The sequence below is a fragment of the Dermacentor andersoni genome, chromosome 10 (assembly GCF_023375885.2).
Source record: "Dermacentor andersoni chromosome 10, qqDerAnde1_hic_scaffold, whole genome shotgun sequence".
Classification (NCBI taxonomy): Eukaryota; Metazoa; Arthropoda; class Arachnida; order Ixodida; family Ixodidae; genus Dermacentor; species Dermacentor andersoni.
The window spans coordinates 83,109,510-83,133,896 of record NC_092823.1 but is presented as its reverse complement, the minus strand read 5'-3'; the positions used below and the strand labels follow the sequence as shown (position 1 = coordinate 83,133,896).

Here is a 24,387-nt window from a genome sequence, read left to right as displayed (position 1 = left end):
GGGGATCTCAGAGATTGCGTGAAACGCGCCACGAGGGAAATTCCTGAAGACGATGGTCTGGTCGAGGTGGATAGCCGCCTCCAACACTTGTGGGAAGCCAAAAAGAGCATGCAAACCCGCTGGAAAAATAATAAACTAAACCGTACCCTCCGCTTGCGCATGGCGTAAATCAACATAGAAATCAAGGAATACGCTAAACAATTAACCAAAACCATTAACCAAAAACCAATGGGAAAAGGTATGCGACAGCATGCAGGGACAACTCGGTCTAGCCGAAACATGGAATCTCCTCCGATATCTTATGGACCCGGATAAGAGTAAATCCGAGCAGAGGAAATGCCTCAATAAGATCACTCACCAATACCAGGGCACGAACGACGAGCTCCTAAGAGAGCTCAAAACCCGGTACGTAGGCACAAATGCACAAATCCCCCAGAAGCCATACACTGGTCCGGATAATCTTAACCTAGACGCACCCATCCTAGAGGCTGAAGTACGAGCCGTCTTGCTGAAACTCCGAACTAAATCTGCACCAGGCCCCGATGGAATAACAAATAAGACCCTCCGAAATCTAGACGACGCATCTATCACTGCCCTAACAGAGTACTTCAACCACTGTTGGGAAACAGGTTCTATCCCCTCACAATGGAAGCATGCACAAATAATTTTCATACCTGAACATGGTAAGCGACTACAGCTCGAGAACTTACGCCCGATCTCTCTGACCTCATGCGTAGGAAAACTCATGGAGTACGTTATACTTAACCGTCTACACAATTTTGCGGAGGACAACAACTTATTCCCGAACTCCATAATTGGCTTTCGTCCAAAACTTTCCACGCTAGACATCATGCTTCAGCTTAAACATCAAGTTCTGGACCACATACACAAGAATGGTACCCGGGCTGTTCTTGGCCTTGATCTTACAAAGGCCTTCGACAGCGTGGCGCATGAGGCTATACTAGAGAATCTGCAGTACCTAGGTGTGGGCCAGAGGACCTACAACTACATCAAAGATTTCCTCAACCACCACACAGTGGAACTAAGAATAGGAGAACTACAATCGGACAAGATCCCTCTTGGAAGTCGTGGAACACCGCAGGGATCAGTCTTATCCCCCTTCCTATTTAACGATGATCCGATTACCGGAACAACTTAATCAGATTCCAGATCTACACCACAGTCTGTATGCCGACGACATCACCCTGTGGGTGGTTAAAGGTAGCGATAGAGATATAGAAACCACGCTGCAACAAGCTGTAGACACGGTTGAAAAGTACGTTACCGACAAAGGCCTCGCCTGCTCTAAAAGTCGTTCACTCGGTCGATCCGGTACCTCTGCCGCCGTATTGCGTTGAGAGTCTGGCGTCGTTGCTCGTTCGGAGGTGCCCGGGCTCGCGATTGTCGTTTTCGTTAAGCATCGCGGGACAGTTCGTCGTCGGTGGTAGTTTCGCGCCGGCACCGTTTACATTCACGCTGTTGTTCCCTCCGGCGCTCCTCATACGCATGTTGTTCTTTGGGTGTAGGAACTATATGTATCCGCCCCATCGATAACGCAGCTGTTGAATAGCTCACACCCCCTTAATCAATGGCTCGTATCCCGACCCCTGTGGCACATACCCATAGGGGTATGTGCCAATGAGTTTGGACCCTTTCTGCACTGTCACGAAGATAGGCCCGCATGATAAGCTTTACTGTTGCCGGACGCCGAAAAGACTACGGAAGGTTAGTCATATACAGCTTTCGCTGTTAAAACTCAGTACCCGTCCACTCTGTGAAGAAAGATGACCAGCGAAGCTGTGTATCTGGGCCCCTTAATGGCGAACTGCACCTCAGCCGTGGGTCGGCCCGGCGTTTCACTATTTTAGGGATCCGCACACGTATGGGCGTCACCTCCGCCACGGGTCGGCCAGGCATTGCACTGTCTCCGTGATATTTTTCTACACGCGCACACGATAGCGGGGAAAGTAGCCCTTAATAGCTTCGCTGTAGAAATGGGAAGCTCATTGAAAATTTAGGTAACAGATATTTTTAAATTCAATAGGTAAGATATGACTTCCTTGCTTGATTATTTGTTGGCTTCATGGAATCGCTGTCTCGCATAAGTAATTTTGGGCATTAATCTCTCTTATTCCTGGAAAAATGAGTGGGCCTTACAATAATCTAATTATTGTCGTTATGGTTTGCACTAACGCTTATCTGCGGTGGAAAATGATCGGATGTCTTTATGAGTGGGTTTTCTTTTGTTTGACAGTTTTCATAAAAACGCGCCAAAGACGAAGACGAAAGGAACACATATGACAGGACTGCCAAATTAATTTGCTCAATAAGTTTACCGCACCTATATTAATTATAGCGAATTTCGAGATTCATTGCGATCAAATTTAAATAAAGAGGGACGACTAGGTGACGGATTAAAGGCACCTAATTTGTGCCACGTTATAAGACACAGTTATAGAAAGTCGAGATTCAGTATGTAGTCAACCAAAGGTGGTACTTACTCCTCCTGGTGGAATCCTGACTGTGAACGCGAATACAGAAAACGAAAAACAGCGTGGAAAAACTTACTGTATAACCAGTGTCCACGTAATTGGATTGTCTGTAAATTTGTTGCAGCTACATTCAGGCAGACAGTTGACAAAGCGAAAGAAAATTATAACGCAAAAAATTACAGTTATTTATAACAGTGTAGTAATAGAAAAGCCCTATTTAGGTTTCTACCGTCTAAAAAGATTGTTTCAGCACCAACAAATATAGAATCTCTTAGTTTAACTCCCGCGGAATTGGTGCAGTCACTGGAGGAGATTGCAAAAGGCTTAGAGAGTCGGGTTACGTCACTTCTACACTATCATATGCCGGCACCTGAACAAGCTGATTAATTGACAGCAGTCACATTACAAGAATTTGTGAAATTGGTAAAGTCAGTGTCCGCTTCAGCTCCATGTCTTGATGGCTTAACTACAGCAATGATAAAAATAATATTCGAATTATCTCCCCAGGGTTTGCTTATGTTTACAAATTTTTCAACTCAGCATACATGGATTTATCTAGATTGGAAAGTTGCCAATTTCCGCTCCTTAAAGAAGCAGGGTGATGAAAACACAATAGACAACATTAGGCCTATTTCTCTCACTTCCAATCTTCTAAAGTGAATGAAGAGAGTATTGTATGGCCCTTTCGAAAGGTGGATAGGCGACAACCAAACATTAGGTGACTCTCAAATAGGATTCAGGCCTGGGTGCTCAATTTGGTGTGCTCATGTTGATCTGAGGAGTCGAATTCAACTCGCTCGCCGCAGCAACCAGTAGGCGACCTTAGTGACATTGAACATTGCGAAGGCGTATGACAGTGTCGAGCACACCATCTTGATCGACATACTTGAAAGTGTGAATCTCCTCAGTATATAATTGCATGGATTCGTAATTTCCTGAGCGGACGTACATTTTATTGCTATCAAAATGGTGTTTCTTCTCAACGTTACAAAGAGACAAGGGGTGTTCCTCAAGGCGCAGCACTCTCCCCCATTTTATTTAATATTTTACTAAGTCATATTCCTACACACCGTGATGTGCAGGTATGTGTACACGCTGATGATATTGCACTTTTTCGGTGTCAAGCGATATACATAGCCTTGAGAAATTATTGCAGTCATATTTCAATCAAATTGAAATGTGGCAAAGGGAATACAAATGTCGCTAAATGTCAACGAAACTGTCATCATAGATTTCCCCTTTACGTTTCCCCTTTACTTCACCCATCTCGAGAACCTCCATATAAATACAGTAATAGCTACAGATGCTTCTGTCAGTGAAGATAAGGCAGGTGTCGGCATTTTTTCGCCATAGGTAAGTTCGTCTTTCTCTCTTCGACTGTGCGACAACCAAACCAAGGTACTGTTGGTTTGATTGTTATATTTTCAAACGCATAAATAATTTGAATAGCATTGAATTGCCCGCAAATGACGAGACAGTAAAATTCAGACACACACGAACAGTATGAGCGCTACGTAAATAACCTCGTAAATGAAGTTCATCATGGCAAGCAAGAAGGAGTTCATTAAAGTCTTTCTCCTTTTGTTTCTCTATTACTTTTTTATGTTTCTTTTTTTGCGATGGCAGCGGACACTCTGCAGTCCGGGTGAACGACCGGCGACTCGACAATCTGACGCAACGGATACATATTGAGTCGTTTAAGTTAGAAAGGAAGTGGTCGTCAAATCGTTGTTTCCTATCGTAGCTTTATTTTGGCATCCCTGACAACTCTGGCATTTCTCATATGGATGTCTGTCCTCTGTTTATACCGATTCATATCTCTCATGTCCCAGCCGTCTCACCCATCACGCGTACCTGTACTTGCAATGACACTGAAGGCAAAGGGCAATAACCTGCAACATCTGGCATCGACTAACGGAAATGGGACACGTGTCAAGGCAGAAACACACAGGCACATTTCGCTTCAACGGCCAGCCGCTCTAATATTTAACAGCGTATGAGAGACAAGCCGGCGCTAATTCAATCGAGCTAAGCCTCCCTCCAGGTAACTCCGGTCTTCTGGAAACAAGCTGCTTTCGACTCCTTACGTATACGGTAAATGACGGTCAGTTTTCTTTCGCTAGTTGTTAAAATCACATTGCGGGACGCGAATCACGTTGCTGACCAGGCCTCGGTTCTACTCTGGCCGATATCGCAGAGTCTCGCTGAATCTGCTTCAAACATCCCATCAAGTATCGCCAAGTCACCCTTGTCGCTGTAGCTTCACTCATAAGCTGGCACGGGCGCAAAAGACGCGTGTTAGCGCTTGTGGCGACATAAAGAGCGTCCGACTTAATCTTGCATGAAAGTGCACGACCCATAGCTGTACCTGCCTTTCCTATGTGGCTCTCTATTTATTCGCCACGAATAGGTTCAGTGAGAGAAGTCTCTCCAGCATTCGTGTAGCGTTGTCTGCCGTGTAGGAGACATGGATGTAACATGTGTTCCTGCCTCGAGGATAGGCAATGCCGGTTTGTTTTGTGCGAACGAGATAGAGGTGGTTCGTGAAGGGCGGTTGCTGATATGCTTGTGAATACAACGTACTTTTGCAGTACTAATCTGTGCGGCCAAACATCTGTGGCTTAGAATGTTGAAACAAATAATTGCACGAATCTGATGGAAAGGAAAATAACAGGTGCAGCATTAGGACGTAGTATGAGTATCAATAATATAAGTGTATTACGGGAAGAATGATGTTCTATTAGGTATTAAAAGGAAGAAGGAGAATGAGGCACCTTATCATGTATTGCGTAGAATGGATAACCCTCCTGCTATTGTAGCGCTTGGTGTGAATGGAAGTGAAACGCATAAGAGGACGGCAGAGGAATTGTCGGAGCTATCAGGTTAGGTAACCAGCAGGTGTGGTATCAGGTTAGCTTGCCTGAGGCACGCTTGACTAAAAATACATTGATGTGGCCTCTGACCTGCAGCTAGTCACTGATGTGTCATCTTAGCAATAGTTGCTGTTGCTACCGATGCGTCAAACAGTCGGCATTTCTTTGCGCTCAGCAAATGTAACCATGGATGGATGCATGGATGTTATAAGCGTCCCCTTTTGAACGGGGCGGTGGGCTGCGCCACCAAGCTCTTGCTATTATGCTGCCTAATGTCCTACCTAGGTTAAATAATAAAAAAAACACTATCAATTACCACGCCCAAATTTTCTGATCCCCTATTGCGAACGGTGCTGTTGTACGTCTCCGTCTTTTGTCGTTTCCCTACTTTTCTTCCACCAATCCTCCAATCGCCGCTTACTAATGTCTTACTAATAACACAATGTCGTCCACATAAAATAAACCTGGGAGTTGCTGCTCTACTGAGAGATTAGACCCGATATTACTTCCTTCTAGCGCCCTATCCATCCTCACCATGTACATCATAAACAGCAGCGGGGACAAAGGGCATCCCTGCCTCAGTCCCTTGTTGATATGAACTTTCTCCTCGCTCCTCATCCCTTCCCATTCAACGCAAACGGTATTTTCTAGGTAAATTTCTCTCAAAAGCTGTAGACAATCGTTACCTAAGCCTTCCCCTTCCAGAATATCCCACAAAATGTTGCGGTCTACGTTGTCGTAGGCTCCTGTAATGTCTAAAAAGGGCACATATACCGGTCTGCTTTTTGCTTTTGATATTTCAATACACTGAGTAATAACAAACAACTTATCATCCAAACGCCTACCTATTCTGAAGCCATTCTGAAGGTCTCCCAAAATGCCATTATTCTCTGCCCATGCTTGAAGCTTTAATTTGATTGCCTGCATTGCTAGCCTGTATGTTACCGATGTAATGGTCAACGGTCTATACGAGTGAATTCATTCTTTCTCCGCCTTACCTTTATAAATTAAAATCATTCTACTTTGTCGCCAACTGTCTGGTATTCGTCTTTCTTTTGAAGTTTTTTCCACTGCTTTCACCAGAGATTTTTGGTCCTAGTTCATTTATCAGCCTAACGGGAAGCTCGTCTAGCCCTGTGGCTGTGCGCTTCGGAATTTTCTCTTCTGCTTTCTTCCAGTTTAAATTTGTCAGCACCAGCTCCTTTTCCCTTTGGGTCTCTTTCATGCTCTTTTTTTCTTCAAATACAACCTCATCATTTCCTTGGAAAGATTCGGCTGTTACTTTTCGGATGTAATTTATTGCCGCTTCTCCTTCCCATCTGTTTTCATCTTCGTCTAGGATATGTTGTTGTATTGTTGTTGACTTCCTGCCTAATAATTTTATGTGGTTCCAAAATATTCAAGGTGCGGCCTTGTTTTTCTCACGTATTTCTGACAACCAACTTTCACTGTCACCTTTTAATTTTGCTTGCACCAGTATTTGAACCATAGACTTTTTCTCGTTATATTTCCCATTTACTGGTTACTTCATCCTGCGGCAACTGCGCCTTCTTTGCCTGCCTGTGCTCTCGAGCTGCTTTCTGTCGTTCGGCGATCGCTTCTCGTATCTCCTTGTTCCACCAACTTTTCGGTTTCTTTTTCCCTTTCCAACGAACATGTTGTTTCTCTTTCCGTATTTCTGTCGTTATTACACTTAGAAGCTCACCATATTCCCACTCTTTACTTGGCCATTTTCCAAGTTCTTCCTCGACTCTAGTAACTATATTTGCTATTTGTTCAGCGTTCAGATTTGGACTGGCAATTTTGCTCTCCTTGCTGTCTTTCCCAACTACATATCCCATTTTTAAAATGATGCGTTTATGGTCACTCCCTATGCTGCTATGCCCTTCCTCATCAATAACCATTTCTCTCAACTTATCACGAATTCCTTCTGCCATTAGACAGTAATCAATTGTTGTTTGCCGGTTTCCCACTTCCCACGTTATCTGCCCTTCACACTTAGGCCCTGTGTTCACGATAACGAGGTTATGTTGCTCACAAAGGTCTAGCGTTGACTTCCCGTTATTGTCGGTATAGCCATCTAAATCCTGTATGTGGGCATTCATGTCACCTAATAGGACAATTTCAGCACCATTCCCGAAACCCTTAATATCAGCGCTTATGCATTCCACTAACTCTTTATTCTTCTCGGTGCAATTTTTTCCGGTCCACAAATCCGTAACCCCCAGCCAAGTTTCTTTCCTACTCATTACCAAAGAATGTGCGTGACAATGGAACGCAGACGCCCGACGCGACAGGAGAGGGAGTGTCAGCAAAATACATGGAATGCATGCAGCGTGATGAAGAGTTAGCTGGAAAGAGCGGCACCTACCTTGAGGCCGCCACGCGGAAAAAGCAGGAGCCCAGGTGACGATGGCGGCCCTGTACCTGATAACCAAAGATGCTCTTGACATTGTGAATTTACTCTTTTCCATTTGGCTCCTTGATGGATGAGCATTCCGACTCCCCCTTCCTTTCTTTCCGACTTATTTTTGTTGCACCCTTCCCATACATAATTCTCAATAAGTGGCGGCTCTTCTGAGTCTTTAAGGTGCGTTTCTGTAACCGCATACACCCTATTTGTTCTCTGTTACTGCTCCTCAATCTCTGCCTACTTTTCCTGTTTTCTGCCGCCCTGCATGTTTATGTAGCCTATTGCATGGCGAGCTCTTTTTCTTGCTTTCCTCCTTAGTAGAAGAAAACAAAATACTTCGAAACAGTTTAGCCGAGCTACGAGCCGAGTTTGAAGCTTTTAAGCGCACGGCAAACAACAGCACATCACAGCAACCCATACAAATTGCGGACCACACTTCCAAATCACCACCACAAACATCACTGCAACAAAGTACCGCCTCCAGCACTCATTCGTTAACGCTGCAACAGTTAGCACAAAACATGCAACTAATGTTCGCAGAGCTACACAAACTCAAACGAATGGTAGAGGATGTGCAAACAAAAGTCGCAGCCGTCCCCCGAAAGAGGTTCAGCCAAAGTCCGGGAGCTCCTACCAGGACACCGAAAGCTATAGAGCACACTGATAGCGACAGTAATATCCATGAATAATATGGCAAACAACAGAAAGACCGGACACATTGAAATCTGGCAATGGAATTGCTGCACGCTACGCACTAAATTGGCTAATTTCACGCACTACATAGAATCGGCGCCAATCCCTCCCGACGTTATCTGTATTCAGGAAATAGGGAAACAAAATCAAAAACTCAAAGGCTGCGAGCTTTATGCTCACCCTGACTACCCTCAAGTAGCCACCTTTGCCAAGAAGGATGGCGCGATTAGCGTAAATTATTTTTTCCGGGAACCTATTCAGCACCAGATAATCACGATTTGGCCGCAGAAAAGGGGCAAACCTAAAACAATTATTGTCAACGTTTATAGTTCTCCCAGAGAAAAACAGGCGGATTTTGAAAACGTGGTGGCCACCGCGGTGCGACTCGCTCAAGGTAGGGACAAATTAATATTGTTAGGCGACTTTAACGCTCAACACTCAAACTGGGGCTACAGTAGAGTCAATCCCAAGGGCATATTGTTAGCAGACGTTGTAGAGCGCTACGGACTTTTCCAGCTAACTCAACCGGATCTCCCAACGCGAATCGGGAACAGCGTGTCCCAGGACACTTCCCCCGACCTCACGTTCACCAACAACGAAAGTGGACGAACCTAGGTGAAGACGAAGACGAAAGGAACACATATGACAGGACTGCCAAATTAATTTGCTCAATAAGTTTACCGCACCTATATTAATTATAGCGAATTTCGAGCACCATTCCCGAAACCCTTAATATCAGCGCTTATGCATTCCACTAACTCTTTATTCTTCTCTGTGCAATTTTTTCCGGTCCACAAATACGTAACCCCCAGCCAAGTTTCTTTCCTACTCATTACCAAAGAATGTGCGTGACGATGGAACGCAGACGCCCGACGCGACAGGAGAGGGAGTGTCAGCAAAATACATGCTGGGAGTGTCATGGGAGTGTCAAATACATGGGAGTGTCAGCAATACAGAAAATGGACGAACCTGGGTGAAAACCTAGGAAGTGATCACTATATTTTAAGCATATCGGTTAATGCAGCCAGGATTCGAAGAGCTATTGGCAAGGCAAGGCTATCCGACTGGACCAAATTTCGTGAAAAACAGAAAACAATCGGCAGCATAACAGACGTAGGAGAATGGGCCGAGCATATCCGAGTTATTCACTCTAGGGTCACCAAAACAATTGAAACGACAACGGAGGCTCCAGCCGTGGATCGTCACCTGTTGCATCTCTGGGAAGCCCGGAGAGGCCTCACAAAAAGGTGGAAAAGGCAGAAGCCTAATCGTAAACTCAGGATACGGATAGCTCAGCTAGCGCAGGAAGCTAACGAATACGCACAAAAGTTAAGCGACAGCAATTGGCGTCAGTTCAGCGACTCGCTTCGGGGCACGTTGACTACAAAGAAAACATGGCGCATTCTTCGAAGTATGATTGACCCGGGAGGAACAAAAACAGTCGCGAATCGCACACTTAAGCTGCTTGAAAACGAGTTTGAAGGTCGGGAAGCTGACATGATAGACAAAATTAAAGAGATATACGTAGGAACTGTACCGACCGGGCAATCCACCAAACCCGTTTACGAAGGTCAGGACCAACCGGAACTGGACGCCCCCATAACCTTTGAAGAGCTTTACGCAGCGGCACACTCCTTCAAGAAAAACACGACCCCAGGGGTAGATCAGGTCACGAACGCAATGATTCGCAATCTAAGTGACGACACGCTAAAGAGCTTGACCAAATTCTTCAACGACACGGTCTGGACAGAGGACGGCATCCTTCCAAAAGAATGGAAGGAAGCAAAAATTATTCTTATTCCAAAACCAGGTAAGCCTCGTAACATCAACAACCTTCGACCCATCTCCCTAACGTCGTGCGCGGGGAAACTCTTTGAAAAGGTTGTGCAGGTCCGGCTCTCAAACCACATAGAGCTAAACAACATGTTCCCCTCCAACATGTTCGGTTTCCGACCCCACGTGTCAGCGCAGGACATTTTTCTACTACTAAAGCACGAGGTCCTGCACCCCAACAGAGGGTCGGAAGATAAATTTGTACTGGCATTGGACATCAAAAAGGCCTTCGACAGCCTCTCCCACCACGCTATTCTGGAGGGACTGGAAGCGGCGAACTGCGGATCGCGAATTTATAACTACGTGCGCTCGTTCCTCAGCCACCGCACGGCCACAATCGGATTAGGCTCCACGAGGTCCGACACCTTCAACTGTCCCGACAGAGGTACCCCTCAGGGAGCTATACTCTCTCCACTGCTATTCAATGTAGGGATGAGAAAGCTAGCTCTGGAGCTAGATAAACACCCGAATCTCGGTTGTGCGATATATGCCGATGATATCACGTTCTGGGCTCACCAGGGGTCCTACGGGGACAAGCAAGAAACCCTTCAAAAGGCCATAGACGCAGTCGTGGAATACGCGAGGGCGGCGGACATGGCATGCGCACCCGAAAAATCGGAATTCATTCGGGTGCGTGCGAAGTACGCAAGAAAGAAGGACTGGGTGCCACTCACTCTGACTCTCGACGGGGTGCCAATTCGTGAAGTGGAGACACTCAGAATATTGGGGATGTGGATACAGCAGAATGATGGAACATCTCACACCCTACAAAAACTAGAGGCGGTCACAGGAAACGTGGCCAGAATGATCAGGAGAGTGGCAAGAAGCAGAGACGGCCTAACTGAGGGAGAGACCATCAGCCTGGTTCACGCATTCGTAATTAGCCGACTCACATACGCCCTTCCGTATCAGGCTTTGACAAACCAAGAGATTAAACAGGCAAACGCAATAATAAGAAAAGCCTTCAAAGCCGCCCTTGGTCTTCCCGAATGCACAAGCACAGAGAGATTCGAGGGACTGGGCCTGCACAATACTTTTGACGAGTACGCAGTCGCGACGTTATATGCCCAGAAAGAAAGACTTTGTTCTTCAACTCAGGGCAGGGAAGTATTGGCGAGGTTAGGCTTTCCCCTGAGACCCCAGTATTGCGGAGAGGAAACGGCACAGATAGACCGCAATGTTCGATCGCACATCGCGGTGGCCCCAATTCCCAAAAACATGCGCCCCAAGTACCATCCCGGACGACGCAGAGCAAGGGCAAAGACCCTTCACAAACGTTTCGGCATGGGACTGGGGGTGTATTATACGGATGCCAGTCGAGCCAGCTCAGACACTTTCAGCATAGTCTCTACATGCAACAACAACATCCAACATAACAACGGCATCCTTCAAAACCTCCTCGGCATGCGTGGCAGAGGCTGCAGCCATCGTCTTGGCCATTCAGGACGCCGAGCGCCAAACCAATTCGGCTATCATATTATCCGACTCACAAGCGGCTTGCCGCCTGTTTTTACAAAGGACGGCACCCAAATCAATAATCAAAATTTTAGGCACTCAACAAGAGGGGCACCACACTATCCTCTGGTGTCCGGCACACGAGCGACTGGCAGGAAACGCTAAGGCAGACCGTATTGCTCGAGGTTTGAACGTCCGAGCAACGGCATGGCCTAGCGACGTCCTTCCACCGAATTCTCATGACATCCTCCTACAGCAAAGGCAGGAGCGGAGCCGTTTTGGACACCCTCACTCCGATTTAAACAGCGAACAGGAGAGGAACTGGCGTCGTATTCAGACGAATACATACCCCAACCTGCACCACCTACACAGAATACACCCCACGAGGTTCACTGACGAGTGCCCGTGGTGCACAGACACACCCACACTAAAACACATCACATGGGAGTGCCCCAGGAGGCTTCCGCACATGGACAGTCCCATATTACACCAACATCCACTAATGATGAATAGGCAGTGGGAGGCATGGCTTGCGGACAAGGGTCGGGAGAGCCAGTTGGCTCTTCTGGACCAAGCCCAGCGAGCCGCTCGTGCCAGTGGGGCCCTGGAATAGGGGCTCCAACCATCGTGCCTTATTTTATTTACATTGAATAAAGTTTTACTCTCTCTCTCTCTCTCCTTTTTCTGTTTTCGACGGCGATGCTCTTCTGAAGTTCCCCTAGAGGACCTTCTTCATTACTATCTACTCTGACCTCCTGAGCGCCCGCGGGCCCCCTAAAAAAGCAACAGCGCGACCACCAAGTCGGCAGCCCACTTCTCGTGCCAGCCTGTAATTGAAGTGGATCCCATCTCGTTCAAAACAACCACAACTTCTCACTTCCCTGTTTACTTCGACAACCTCGAAGCCTTTCTCTCGGCTTATTTTCCATATTGCCTCATTAGCAGCCACTACGGCTCTTTGCACGTGACTGTCAGGTACAGGCACCTCCGGCACCGTGCACACCACAATCTGCACCTGAGGGGATAGCTCGCGCAAGTCGTCTACCCCCTTCGCCATGCGCTGGGCTAGTCCTGGCTCTTTCCGGTTTAGAATGTCATATAACCCACCTGCTACTATGAAAAGGTTGCACACGTGGGCATTTTCCGCGAGCTTTTCTTTTGCTCGCTCCATGACAGAACCCAGTGTCCGCCCTGGAAATGTCCCTACCGCCACTCTTTTGTCGCCTTTCACCCTCTCCACAATTGCTTTTGAGCACGCAGCCATGCTTGAGTCGCCAGCGATAATCACCCTTTCACTCTCTCCTACATCGCCCTGCTTCCCTTTGTCCTTTTCCGCGTGATTCGGACACGACAAGGGGCATTGTCCCCTGGGCTCCTGCTTTTCCCGCGTGGCGGCCTCAAGGTAGGTGCCGCTCTTTCCAGCTAACTCTTCATCACGCTGCACGCATTCCATGTACTTTGCTGACACTCCCTCTCCTGTCGCATCGGGCGTCTACGTTCCATTGTCACGCACATTCTCGTTCACAATGGCGGCCCTGTTCATCTTTTCCTCGGCTGCTTCAAGTCTCTTTTCAACTACCTTCCGTGCATCACGCTCCTTGTTTAGCTAATTTTTGAGTTCTTGCACCTGTTTGAGAAGCTCTTCCTTGAACGCCTCCATTTTCTGCAACCTAGTATAGACATCACATTGTGTGCCGGTTGATTCGATGCCCTCTCCATTATCATCCGTCTCCTCATCTGCCTTGAGGGACCCCCCGCGCACTGCTTGCTTTACCTTCTTTCTCGCCATGTATTGCACGGCTTTTTGCAAATACTACAAAAATTTAATGCTTACTACTGATGCAAATACTATAATACTATATCAATGCAGAGCGAGTTCCCTTTAGCAAAGACCGATACGCACAGGATTCCAATCCTCAATATACCGCAAAGCAACTCTCACCACTGTTTCAAAAGCAATCAATGCAGCGGAGACCGAAGGTATGACACGCTCTAGCACGCGCTCAACCACGCGGGCACGCTCTCACTTTCCTACCAAAACCCGCGCAGTAAAAGCACTAATAGCTATTTGTCTTGCCACTTCCAAGCTACCATTTAAAGACTTCAAACTCTCAACGTCCTTTCGTGCCACGTGTTGGAGCATCTGGCTCGAAAGGACTCTCTAACCATCCTGCAAAACAAATGTACACGAAGCAGACCCGCGCACCCGAAATACAGGAGACAAAAAAAAAGAAAGAAAAAGAAAACCACCCATTTACTACTGAAAGGCAAAAAATCAGCAAATAAAGAACAGAAACAAGCTCAAAGCATGCAGAAAAACTTATGATTTCGTCGCCGCCACGGAGCCCCGAAAAGCGCGTCCATTCGCCCAAAATCCAAACAAGACTTCCATGGACTCCCAAGACTTCCAATCTAATCCATGGATCTATCTATCCATGGATCAGATTGTTAACCGCCACCTTGTGGTGACGATGCTTCAGCGCTGCCTTTGTATTGTCTTTGTTGACTTTATCTGCCTTAGTTCTCTGAGAAGCCCACACATCGACAAACGTCTTGAAATCGGCAGACAGTCGTTCTTTTTGTTCATGTCACCCGCGAACGAATGTTTGCGTAATTCAGTCCTTGTAAAGCCTACAGAACAGGAGAAGCGAATTAATTAGAGGAAGGGCAAGGGTGGTCTGCCTGAGCTAGAATGATTTATCTGTCACTCTACCAAAGAATGAAAGGTAGAGAAAAATCTAAGTATCTATCTATCTATCTATCTATCTATCTATCTATCTATCTATCTATCTATCTATCTATCTATCTATCTATCTATCTATCTATCTATCTATCTATCTATCTATCTATCTATGTCTGTTGGTCTGTCAGTCTATCTGTCTGGCATATGTCAGTTTTCCGTTTGTAGATCACAAAACTACGTGTTGGGGTCAGCAATTTTTGCCTGTTCCCTAAATTCAGTATCACTAACAATGGCGCTATCGATGCGCGAGGTTGTGAAGACTAACTGGTGAGCCCACTTCCTCTACAGCGTGTTCCTCGAGAATTCCATGTATGTTGTGTCCATTTCGATATATGAACGGAGTTATGTTACATGAGCGTTGATAAACAATTTTTAGGCGTTTTGGATAGAGAACAATTTGCTTTAGCCGGCTTTCTGATGTTCGAGGTTAACTTGAGTAGAGAGAATACCAATTTTATTCGCGTGAGTGTGTCAGTAGCGTAATCAATGTAAGACCGATGTTAGCGCTGATTTGCGCTAAACAAACACGCTTATAGCCTGTCGATGCAGCCCTCCTCGCGCATCGAAACGCCATTACGAGGGTAAATTGGGAGGTACACCGGCATGAGCGGGGTGAATTGCGGGTGGCGTGTCGGCATGTGAGTCATTGTGAATGGAATCTTATTTCGCTCGCAGATCAGCAAGTTCAACGCAATACCAACATGCGCTTCTTCTCCGTAGCACTTCCTTCTTGGACTCGTGGTCGGTGAGTGAGACGAACATTATTATTTCACTCAAGTGGGCTGAGTGTTGCCTGCTCACATGTGATGGACTAAGCGAGGATTGCGTGATTTTGCGCTTAATTCGCTCGTTTCCCTTCTGCGTCGGTGTGAGCTTGTCGAGCCTTTTATTAGCAGTGTCTCGATGTGGAAAAGCAATCTTCATTTTCAATATTTTGACTAGTGAAGACCACATAAAAAAACCTTATACATAGCGTTGAATGCAAACGTAATTTTTTGACAACCTAATACAATATCATAAGCGTATTGAGTACGTAGATTTGCAGTTTATTAGGCTCGCAACCAGGTTTGAATAACATTTCCACATGGTTGCTCTGTATTATTGCTAGCGTTCTTTTTGGCTTCCGAAGGCTATCATGTCCGGAAATATTACTCGCTCTTCTGTAATCTAGAGTAGATTTAAGCATGAAATGGAAACCGGTGAAATAGTCTCGTTGGAGATCATACTAGCCACAATCTTAAAATGGGTGTAGGGCATGTTCGCAAAGGCACACCTACCACACCGCATCGCACCACTCTACACCGCAGCACACCGCACCACGTCCTATTCTGCACTGGTCCACATGAACAGTGCCCAGCTGGAAGAAGAAAAACGGCTGAAGACAGCACGACATGCAACGAAAAACGCCAGGGAGACAGAGCGCGCTACCCAGCTAGAAGCAGGAATGCGCTCGAAGGAGGCCCGACGCAGCGTGGCGCCATCTCTCGAGCTGACGCAAAACCCGTGCCGGGAAACTCACGGACCGCTGGTGTTCGAAAGAGCACAGGCAACTCTGTCTCAGCGCTAAAAGATGACAGTGAAGTCTATCGTGCCGTGTATCCGCATATTGAACGTCTTTATTCGATATGACAAATAAAACTACGGCACACTAGAAGTAACAGCTTGTGAAATGTTGTAACAAACATTAGGAAGAACTCGGAAGCAATATTTTTGTAACTTGTTTCGACAGTAACTAGCGTAATAAGGCGGACCTGGACAAATGGTTGGGGGCCAGAGACGGCGTTTTCTTAAGTTTTGTCTGGTTGCCCCGATGATCTCGTTTTGCTCTCGCAACGATGCCCGTAAAAGGCTCTGGCTTGTGGCTCAAGGTCACTTGAAGGTCGCCGACAACGGGAGATAAAAGCGTTTCATGCTTAAGAGCAGCGCATCTATCTACATGTAAGAGACATCTAAGTTATTTCGTGATATAATGTATCAGCTAGTAGGTGTAAACATTTTATATGCAACATACATTTCTTTCCTTTCTTATGTTTGCGCGGAGTTTCCAGAAAATTGTATAAATTTGGAGGCGCTGCGGAGAAAACCAAGATAGACTGCATTATTAGAAGGGCGTATAAGCAAGCCTTGGGACTTCCGGCAAATACGTCAAACGAGAAATTCTTGGCGCTCGGTGTGCACAACACATTAGACGAACTTATTGAGGCCCAGAGAGTAGCGCAGTATGAAAGGCTTACACAGAGTTTGACGGGGAGACACATCTTAGATGACATCGGAATAACCTACGAAGCACAGCACGGAGTGCGGAGAGACATCCCAAGGAAAATAAGGGAACATCTATCAATACCCCCACTCCCCAGAAACATGCACCCGGAGTTTCACCAAGATCGAAGAAACGCACGAGCGAGAGCTCTCCACAAAAGATTCCGTAGTGCCAGGGACGTGGTCTATGTGGACGCGGCGGAGTACGCAAATGGACATAGTATGTCCATAGTTGCTACGAGTCTAGAGGGTGACTGCAGAGTTAGTGGGACGGTAAAAACATGGAAGGCAGAGGTGGCGGAGGAAGCTGCCTTAGCACTGGCAATAGCCTCCACGGAAGCTAACATCGTAGTAAGCGACTGCAAGACAGCCGTCAAGAACTATGCAAAGGGAAGAATCTCGCCGGAAGCACTGAGAATTTTAAACAACTTTCGTGAAGATCGCGACATCCACATTATTTGGGCACCCGCACACTCCTCCCTTCCCGGGAACGAAATAGCGCACAACCTGGCTCGAGAACTGACAGGCCGAGCAGGTGACACGCAACAAATACTGGGAACGGAGAGAGACCGGATGACCAGCTTTAACGAGATCACCAAACACTATAAATTGGGAAGGGCCCATTTCCCCCCGGCACACTCCTCGTTAAATAGACGGCAAGCGACGGCATGGCGCCTCTTACAAACAGATACTTATCCGAACCCGGTGGCCTACCACCGCTACTACCCGGACCTTTACACGGATAGATGTAGATTCTGTGAAGAAAGGGCGGACCTACAACATATTGTTTGGGCTTGTCCTCGTACACCCATACAGAATAAAATAATTAAGACCAGAGAGCAGTGGGAGACCGCGTTGCTCAGCTGTGCACCGGAAGACCAACTCAAGGCAATCCAGCAGGCCGAAGATGCCGCCAGGGCCCAAGGGCTCGAGGCCGTCATTTAGGTAGAGGCCTAGGTCTCAAATCTGCTGTGCACAAATAAAGTTTATTCCTCCTCCTCCTCCTCCTTAGGAGCAGTGTCATAGTTCGTGATTGAATAGTGTTCACGTAGTGACGTGCCCGGTGAGGATACATGGCGCTTTTCGTGCACCCTGTTCTTCGATAATCTGGAATTGAGAATAAATACTACGACATGTGCCTTGACTATCGTGGCTTATCAAGAGACTGTCTCACGTGATTGGCTGGTCTTATTGACAAAAGATAACGAAAATTCGCACTTAAGCGAACCTTATCATCTCACTTCTCACATAGGAAAGCATAGAGAACATTAGATCATTTCTCAGCCACGTACTAATCGTGGTCTACAACTGTTGTATTTTTCTCGACGCAAGAAATTACGAGTGATCCTACCTAATTTTTACAGCTTGCAACCATTATCCCAGAGAACACCACAGTAAAGAATGTGTTTTTAATGTTTCTTTTATATTTAGTGCTCCGTAATATTTGTTATTGTACGCTCTGTTATGCATAATTTAGAAATTATTTTGTACCGTCTGTTTTTTGGCTGCTTTTGACAGCTGGAGTTGACGCGGCTCGCCAAGCTGATAAAATGCAGTTTTTTTTCTCCTATTATTCTCACCGCTAGGGTGCATTTCATCGTGTAGGGGTGTGGTGACATAAACCAAACGAAATAAATCCAATAAAATGAAATGAAAATAATAAAATTCGGGGGCGATCGTAACGGTCTCGCCTGTAGGTAAGTGGAGAAGATTAAAGGGACCCGAGGGGCTGGATATTTATTTCATACGAAAGCGTTAAATGAGCCATTTAGCGAAGAAAGCCGCCGGCTTCGTCAGCAGTGAAACGGCTCCTAACTTCCCATTGGCTGCGACGCCACGTGACGAGAGCGCTTCCGCGTGCTCGTGACGCTGGATCGGGCCTCGACGGAGCATGCGGGTGCAAAAGTAAAGCCTGCTTGCACGCTATTGCGTGAGGCGAGAGGGTATCGCCGTGACGTCACCTCACCCTCGCTCTAGGAAACTCGCGCGATTCCCACGTTCCCTTTCAGCGCTAGCTGTGGCCCGCGTTTTGGCCCGCGTTTTGGTGTGGTGACATAAACCAAACGAAATAAATTCAATAAAATGAAATGAAAATAATAAAATATGGCGGTGATCGTAACTGCCTCACCTGTAGGTAAGTGGAGAAGATTAAAGGGACCCGAGTAGCTGGATATTTATTTCATACGAAAGGGTAAATTTAGCCATTTAGCGAAGAAAGCCGTCGGCGTTGTGAGCAGTGAAACGGCACCTAGCTTCCCGTTGGCTGCGACGCCACGTCACGTGACACTGGCTCGGGCCTAGACAGAGCAGCGGGTGCAAGAGTAAAGCTCCTTGGATGCTATTGCGTGAGGGGAGAGGGTATCGCCGTGACGTCACCTCACCCTCGCTCTCGGAAACTAGCGTATTCCCACTTTCCGGTTCAGCCTTTTGTTCAGAGCAAGCTGTCGCCCACGTTCTAACTGCGCCTTGTTCAAGTCAAATCGAATTTCGACAAGCGTCTCAATGCGCTCGCTTTCCCGCGAGGAGTTGATAACTCGAAGGACCACTCAGTGGCGTTGGACATTAATGCGTTCGCATTCACAAATCACAAGAAGTGCTCTGTGGATTTTTTCTCTAGTAATTTACAACTGTACGCGAGCCAAGACGGACGACAAAGCCAGATAAAGCATAAAGGAAATCAAGTGCTACGTTTATTAAAAAAAAGAGAAATAAAAAGGAGACGACTGGAAGCCACATATAGTTGCCGCTCTTAGGAGCCAAAGCCGCGTCTTTACGCGTCCGGTGTTTGGTTAGTTCAGCTGCCGCGGCAGCCGCACTACCGTCCATTTTCCTGGGTGACTGTGTAGAAGATTAGGCCTAGCGGTGTTAGCCAATGCTGCTTATGGTCATAGGCGTATGGGGAATTTTCTTTTACCGCAGGCATCACGTAGTAGGTGATCTTACTGTAGCATAGGAACGGGCAACTGTACTAATACACCCTCATGCACTGGGCATCAGGGCGACTAAATTCGGTACTGTTCTACGAAGGAAAAAATAGAGTTTCTAAATGAGAATAGGGTTCCTAATGAATATTAGAAGAATGTGTCCAGGAGTCCATCCGAACTGTTCCGCGACCTAGAAATGGAGAAAAGCGAAAGAAAAAAGTGATAAAACAAAAGAAGGACAACACTGAAGAACGAGGAACACCCGCATACAATAAATATAGGCAGATGCATTAAATAATAAATATATTATAAGTAACGTAAATATGTCACCGCGTATAATTTACCAGGCCATGAAGACGGCGATGGGATAACGCCGATATAGAACAACAAAAAGATGGTGACAACGAAGTACTGCTTCCTTGCTGAAGAAATGTGAGATCAACTTATGCCCAATTTTTTTAGTAATGTGATTTTTTGTCTCGATTATTGTCTCCTTTAGAGTTTACGTGTAGTTTCAGTTTCATGCCCAGTTGTGTGTGTACAAGTCTTGTAGTTTTTCCTTATTCGTGTCTTTGCTAGGTAGTAGCAGCTTCTTGTTACAACCTCTATTATCGCGTGATGATGACCAAGAGACGAGGCAGCTATTGTTGTGCCACGTCATGATTTCGCCACGGGTCATTCGCCACTGCAAAATGCGGCTTTGTTTCTATATCTTGTTACAAACTCTCATATCATTTGAATGTACGACCCGCGCTACTATGAGTAAATAACAGCACTTCCATATATCACGAAATACCGCTTACAACAAAGCGAATTTTCCGTACGGATGAGTTCGTTATAGAGATGGTTTATGTCATGCGCATGTACATTGTGTTTTGCCTGCATGCAGCTTTTCTGGCCTTCTGTTGCACAACAGCGGATGAAACACACCTGCCGCATCCGCGAGTCCGTAAGTACATGTATATTATTACAGTATGAATTATGTTGTTTTATGCAGCCTAGCCATGATATGAATATGGCGCGCGCCGTATAGTGGGGACTCCGGAATATTTTGACCACCTGCGGTTTTTAGGAGGCAGCTCTTAAAGACCCGCTCCTGCGGTGAACGTCGTCGGCGGCGGCGTAACCGTGCAAACGAGCACAACAGTGAAAAATGTAAGAGCGAACGGGCAGCGGCAGATGATAAACGCGAGCCGCTGACTGCGGACACCAATGAGAACGGCCCGTTCAGTGACGTGGGCGCGGGAAACTTGTTTCGTGTAATTTTATGCGGACCCGCCCGACCCCTCGATGCGTACTCCTATCTGGTCTCAGCAGGACCGCTAGTTTCGTACTATAGTCTGCTCGCGTCAGATCTCGCTCGCGCTTGGTTGGTCGGCTTGGTTTGGACTCGATCGTGCTTGTTTCGGTTGTCATGGTTTGAGATTGTCTTGTAACTTGATTATATGCACGACGAGAATTGTGTAGTACTTTCTGGAAGCCAAGCGGCACCAGCGATTGCACTGGAACATTCCAGGAGTGACCTATAATGCCGACGCGTTCGGCTTACAGGTCAAATTTTCGACGATTGCCTACACTGCTACATGTCTCTATCAGAATTCTTTGGCTCACTATTTCGCGAAACGAAAACACGTATAGAGCTGCGCTCAAATTGCCCTTTAGAGAGTATCGTAATCGTGGATGAATTTTTTTTAACATGCACCTAAATCTAGGTGCCGAGGGTTTTCGGATTTCTGCCCCATCGAAATACGACCGGCGCTGCCGGAATTGGTCCTGCCACCATGAGCTCAGTAGCGCATTGCCACAGCCACTAGGCTACCATGGCGAGGTAACCCTCTCATTAGAGAGTGTTAGCATGCCCGTATAGATAGACCGTTTCTTTTCTAATAGACTGAACAGAAAATTTAAAGATCGCCTGTACCAGATAGCACAATTGTAGTTATTCAGCACGATTACACGTAGAGGCAGAAATAACTTGTAATTGACCAGTCAACAATAAATGGTAGTCAACAGTTAGGCTTCTAAATAAATAATTTACCATAACTGCGAGTCGGCCTAGTTGGAACAGATTCATCGTAAAACGTTTTGTGCGCAAACAAACAGGGACGAAGAATAGGGGCAAGCGCTCGTCCTTGTGTTGCCCCTATTCTTCGTCCCTGCTTGTTTGCGCACAAAAAGTTGTAAGATGAATAATTTACCGTGCTATGTGGCATATACAAATTGTAGTCAGTGATCTAATTTGCAAATTCTCTTTACCACTAAGAAGTGTCTGTGTGTTCTGCCGTTTTGCGGAACTCCGGGCAGATGTATATAAGTCCCAGTGCTCGTAGTACCGTGCTATGGGGACCTAAGTTGAGCCACTGAGAGCACACTGAACTATTATTGCAATGGCGGACGCTGTGTCACTAGCGTGGGGGATTCAGCAGCCACATAGTCATTCATATACAGTGGCTCCTTTCTAGTTCCTTCATGATGACAGCAGGGAAGCCATCTTTCCTAGAGTTTCAGTAATATTTACAAATTTGGGCTCGTGTTAAGATTTTACGAAGGTTGCATCGAGGTTTACAAAAAGTTCTGTTGACGAAACAGTTTCGTTTTTAGGTCTGCGACGATACTCTTGTATGGAGTTGATGGTGAAAGGAAGCAAATGTGTACTTGGTTCAGACAAGTTGATTCTGGCAAGTTCCTGGCGGGCGCGTGGCATGACGGCAAGCTGTAGCCTTCTTCAATAATCATGCATTCATTCAATACAGTTTCTTTATTGGTGTAGGGAACCTTTTTTACGCATCGAAGTGCCAGCTGAATTCAATATATGACCTGGCATCTCGTATATCTAAAGGTTTATTTACTTGACACAAGCCCTTCAGTCACATGTCCTCACTGAGGCGTAACCGAAACCTGTGGACAGTGCTTGAAGATGCAGAGGCTCGTGGACATGCTTGCTCCGTGCTCTCGCGTATTTAAAAGGAAATGGGGCCTTATGCTACCCAGGGGCAATTTGAACTCACTGAATTTCGATTCATGGACTTGAATTCACTGGTAGTGACTCAGACTGCCGAATGGCTCCCGGTCCAAGTGACCGCGAGTGAGCTGACTCGGGGGTGAATTGGCGCACCTGTCATATAAAGCGAGCGTTGCTTGTTCGCAGCATAGAGGTTACTACAAAAATCACTAGGGGAAATTGTGGCGCTAATGTTTTAGGGAGCTATCCACCGTCATACCCGTTCGGCTATGTCGTTGCGTTGCTGAGCGCGCGGTCGCGGGTTCGCTTTGTGCCGCGGGGGCCGCCTTCTAATGGAGTCGGGATGCAAAAACGATCGTGCATCAAAGCCCCCACTGTGGCGCGCCTCATAATCAGATAATGGTTGTGGGACGTAAATCCGAATGACTCTTTTTGTTTTTCTATGGGAGCTGCAAGAATGGTGGTTCCACCAGCATAAGAATGATGCGCAGCACATGAATTTCCCTAAACCTCGTCCTCCTGGCTTTAAACGCATTTGTGAATTAGCAACCTAACCATATTCAACAATAGGCTACTCCATAAACAAAACAATTTTCAATCATTGCGCACGCGCGCCGAGAGCAATCGCTTTGTTGTGTTTTGAAAACCATGAGTGGTGGAAAACTTGGAAAAACAAAAACGTTGTAGGTGACTTCGCAGACACGTTAGAAGTCACAAGATGTATGTTATACATGCATGCCCTAAGCATCGTTCTCATGGAAGCTTAGCGATCGCAATGTCAGTGTTCCCTGAAGTAACGCTTGCAGGAAAGTCTCTTGTTTGGACCATGGCCACCAAAGCCACGGTGCTGGTGCTGCGACAGTGAAGTGCACGTAGTCCAAACCTCATACTGCAAGTTGAGACAGCGCAACAAGATGCGGTGAAGGAACGCTTGCTAACTTCACCAACGCTATTCCTATGTGTACTTGTAGCTTTTGTCGTCGTCTTTTCGCGTTGTTTAAACTTGCGGTATGCGGAAACTTGCCAGAACATAAATACCCCTCACTCCAAACCTGTTTGCTACTGCTCGAATAAATGAGCTCCACCTGGCCAGCGGTGGCTCCTTGTGGTTTTCTAAAGTGTGGACGCGAAGGATTTGGCATAACGTCATCATCTACATTTCGCAGGTCGAAGTGCCGGCTGCCCAATCGTGAACCGTTATGACCAGTTGTGCAAGAAGAGCGGCCACAAATCAGGACATTGCGCGGGTATAAACTGCGCATGCCTTCATTAGAGAGCGGCACTCAACAAAAAACGCAAATAAAGCCATAACTTGTGCTTGCTGTGCGCGGTGCTGCCATTACAATAACAACAACTACTTTGTGTGTTGCATGACATACAAATATATTTTACCGACAGCGGTAGGGTCGTGCTTCAGCATGCCTGCTGTACGGTCTTGAGCGACAACCTTCCGTGTACCACCGCGGAATGCTGATTAGCAGTTATGGGTCATTTTCCAGTAGTTAGTAACAAGTCTAGAAAATTAGGCTTTACATTCGATCCAGTTATCCCATGGCACAGTTAAAGCGACAAGCAAGAAAAACAAATTAAGCTTTATGAATAAATAAGTTTTTATGGTATCCCGCGAAGCACGCGTTCAATGTGAGCGGAAACATGGTAGGTCGCAAAAAATGAAAGAAACAAACGACAAGTGGCGATGTCGTCTCGAACTTTCCGCGCCACTTTTTCTTGACGCCATGG

The 24,387-nt window shown here is 46.5% G+C and overlaps 1 long non-coding RNA gene across 1 annotated transcript in view; it reads left to right on the top strand.

Moving 5' to 3' along the window:
• Positions 1–24,065, top strand: part of LOC140213535 (uncharacterized) — a 33,480-nt gene extending 9,415 nt beyond the window's left edge. Inside the window, exons 2-4 of the long non-coding RNA XR_011890395.1 lie at positions 15,178–15,247; positions 20,575–20,634; positions 23,814–24,065. This is a non-coding gene — a long non-coding RNA (uncharacterized lncRNA). The remainder of the gene's footprint in view (positions 1–15,177; positions 15,248–20,574; positions 20,635–23,813) is intronic.
• The last annotated feature ends 322 nt before the right edge of the window (positions 24,066–24,387 follow it).